Raw genomic sequence first — 3,550 nt, forward strand, 5'->3', positions numbered from 1 at the left:
TAAAGAAAATAATAATAAAAAAATGGATAAAATACTTTGAAATTATCTTCTTGGCTGTTACTGCACAGATGAAAAATTATATGAATGAAAATGTGAAAATTATAAAATTCAACAATGTTAAGTTCACATCATAGTGTCACACTTTGTGATTTTGCACTTATCAATTTAATAAAAGGAAATTAAGCATATTATAAAAAAAAAAAAAAAGAGTCCCAAGAGCAGGCACAGGAGTCAGAGACCCACTTGTTCATCCATTCAGGAGTCCCATAAAAGCAATGAACTGAAAACTACAGCATATATGCAGGTGACCTAGTGCAGACCTGTGTGAGCCCTGAGCTTGCTGCTTCAGTATCTGTGAGTTCATCTATGCCTTGCTTAGTTGACTCAGAGGGCTTTGTTCTAGTAGGAGCATCTTTAATCCTCACTGTATAGGGAACCTGGCTCCATTCGAACTTTTTTTCTCAATTTACTTATGATTAGGCATTATCCTCTTAGACAGATACTGCTGGGTGGTTTTTTTCTGAGTGTATGAAATGTTCCCATGTTCATAGAATGTGGGCTATAGGACCCCTGGTTTACACCTTGCTCCCTCCTCTGCAAAATAAATAAATAAGTAAACAAACAAATAAATAAATAAAACAAAAATTTAAAAACCTCTATGCTAAGATCTATGATATGTGACTTGTATACATGCAGGTACATATATTGTCATTAACTTCTGAAACCTTGTGACAGCTCTGTATACCAGTATCCTTTTTCTGACATTCTTTACAGGAGAATTGTGAGTAAAACTATGAGACCTAATTCCTGTCAGGAGCTTGCTATTACCCTATGCCCTGTATCAGTTAGGCACTTCCCCCGAGGATATTGAGCTTTAATATAGATGGAATCCAGTTTGTACCAGCTAAATGCTGTTACTGACCTGTCCTGGCTTTGACCAGAGCACTAGCTGCAGAATACAGCACTTGAAACTACTGGCAGTCGTGCTCTGGAATTTGCACATCTGGACACAGAGGTTACGGCCAGGGGCTACAGACATTCCTACCCCACTCGCCTCAGCCTGCCCTGTGTCACTCTTCCTGCTGGGCACATAAGCCAGTTCTCAGTCTGGGCTGTGCTAGTTCCAGCCTCAGGTGAGTTGACTCTAAAGGAGGTGGGGGTGGGGTCACTTCTGGCCTAGCCTGACAGGCCAGGGCATGTTGGATGAATGGAACAAAGTACTTTAGCTCACCCCTTAATCACCAAGACATATGTCCCTGACTGCCCCATCTGAGAAGGAGCCTCAGGGCCTCCAGGTCTTCCTGAAATGCTGGATTGTCAGAAGTCAGTGTCCCTGACATCCTGCTCGGTAATAAGCCATTACATTCTCTGGATTCCTGCTATGGAGGACTGCTGAGGAATTCAGTCCTGAGACCTACCCCAAACTCTTTTGTCTTGCAGCCCCTCCAAAGTCCCTGCTTCTTAACTTCTCTTCCCTGGGCCATTTAGCTCCAATTCTGAGAGTGATGGGACTCGTTGCTCAGAAACAGAGGCACATGTGAGCCAGGCCACTCTCCAGTCCCCCTGTCCCCTGCTTTTATTTAGGACTTTCAAAACCAGATCTGAGAGGGAGGGAGCTCAGTGAGTGTGGGCCTGTCATAAGGTGCCAATAGTTTTTCCTTTCCTAGTGTTTCGCTTAATGCTCCTTTTAGTGGAGGCAATAGAGAGAGTATATAACTTGCTCACTGTCAAAGAGTTGGTGACTGGAAACATCAGGATTTGAACACAGGCTTGTGATTTCTCAGAACTTAGAATTGGCTCCTTGCTTGTATGGAATTTGAGGGCTGATAGTATAATGTCATGGAAAAGAACACCGAACATGGAATTAAATGTTCAGGGTTGGAGCTTCAGTTATAATACTTACTTCTGGGTGATACTAAATAGTTACTTTTTAAAAAATTGGAGTGTGTGTCTCCTCATGCATTATAACTTTAAAAATATCGATACAGGGATGGAGAGATGGTGAGATCGCATGTGTGCATGCATGTGTGCACACACAAACAAACAAATACATTAAAAAAAAAACATGAAATGCCCCTGGCATGCAGAGGATTAGTGAGCATACCAGTCCCCTTACCTTTTAGAGGTCCCCATCTCCTTTCCACACCTCTCTGGAAAGTCTGACCAGCTCCATTCTTTAGATTTTTTTTTTCATCCTAGTAACGGGACAGCAAATCGGGTTACCATGCTGGGTGCTCGGATATTAGAAATGCCTTCTGTTGGGGCTATGATGGAAACAGAGGACAAGAGGAGTGGCTGTGGAAGGCAGCTTAGTTGTCCTCGTGGCCAAATCATATGCTTTCTCCTTGTGCACTTCTGCTTTTCCCTTCTATGAACCCCAAACTACTGGCCTGGGGACGTGAATCTTTCATTAGACCTGCATTGCCCCCTGCTAGATGAGCTGAGGTACTGCTAGTAGGGCTCTGACCCTAAGAAGCCTCAAAGAGGCCCCTTCTGCTGTGCTCTCTCTCCTGTACTTGAGTGTTTTAAGAGCCCTTCTTCTCATCAACCTTGGCTGCCAGGGTCTCCTCCTAGACCTCCTTGTAACTGAGCACTAATATTATAGAGCTCTTTCTGTCTTGGAAGAAATCCAGCAGTCTCCCTAGAGTTCTTTAGTCAACAGGACCACCGCACAGAGAGGAAACGTTGAGGGCAAGACTCCATGATCAGGGGAGCTCTTTGGAGAGCAGCACCTTTCCCTTGCCAAGCCCACAATGCCACAGTCCACGATGGCAGGATCCTCCAGGGCAACGCCTTGACTACACCTGCGTGGGGAACAAGTAGCTACTGCTGGAGAGTTCCAGAGCTCTGCTGCTAGTGTTTTGTATCTCTGGTGACCAGTAGAGCCTCTTCTATAGCTTTGGTTGTGCACTGTGTCCAGTTCTGTGCCAGGTCCTCCCAGATCAGAAGAGCAGTCCAGCTCTTACCCACCCCAAGGCCAGCATTGTGACAGCCTAAAGTTCTGCACTAGAGTGTTCCACAAATAGGCTGAGCGCACAAGGACAGGTAGACCTGTCCTGGGAAGCCACTTGGGGAAGGTGGACTGTGCACATTAATGAGTAGGGAGGACGTGGAAAAACTAGGGAAGCTGTGGTCCTAAGGGCAGGAAGGCCAGAAAAGAGTCAGGCTTATCTAGAACTCTGGTCCCAGCACTAGCACTTTGCCAATTATGACACTGTAGGTAAATCTCCTCTCCTATTCTTTCCATTTCCCTCCTGTCTTTTCAGTTTCTCAAACCCAGGCTGGCCTTGAACTCATAATCCTCCCACCACCACCACCACCTAAGTGCTGGGATTATTGGTATGTCTTGTGTCTGGCTTGAGTCCTTTTCTTTCCAAGTTTGTTTATATGGTTGTTGCCCTGAGGTGAGGAGCCTTCTTTAACAGGCAATGAGGTGTTAAATGAGATTTACCCTTTCAGTGGGTTGAATGATGGTAAATATGCTAATGAGAAAGGAAGGGCCGGGGCATGGTGGTGCACACCTTTAATCCCAGCACTTGGGAGGCAGAGG

The 3,550-nt window shown here is 45.2% G+C and overlaps 1 protein-coding gene across 8 annotated transcripts in view; it reads left to right on the forward strand.

The window, feature by feature from the left end:
• The window catches only part of Stard8 (StAR related lipid transfer domain containing 8), a 74,183-nt gene that overhangs the window by 55,940 nt on the left and 14,693 nt on the right, over nt 1–3,550 (forward strand). The gene's annotated exons all lie outside the window — the stretch shown is intronic.

The sequence above is a fragment of the Mus pahari genome, chromosome X (genome assembly GCF_900095145.1).
Source record: "Mus pahari chromosome X, PAHARI_EIJ_v1.1, whole genome shotgun sequence".
Classification (NCBI taxonomy): domain Eukaryota; kingdom Metazoa; phylum Chordata; class Mammalia; order Rodentia; family Muridae; genus Mus; species Mus pahari.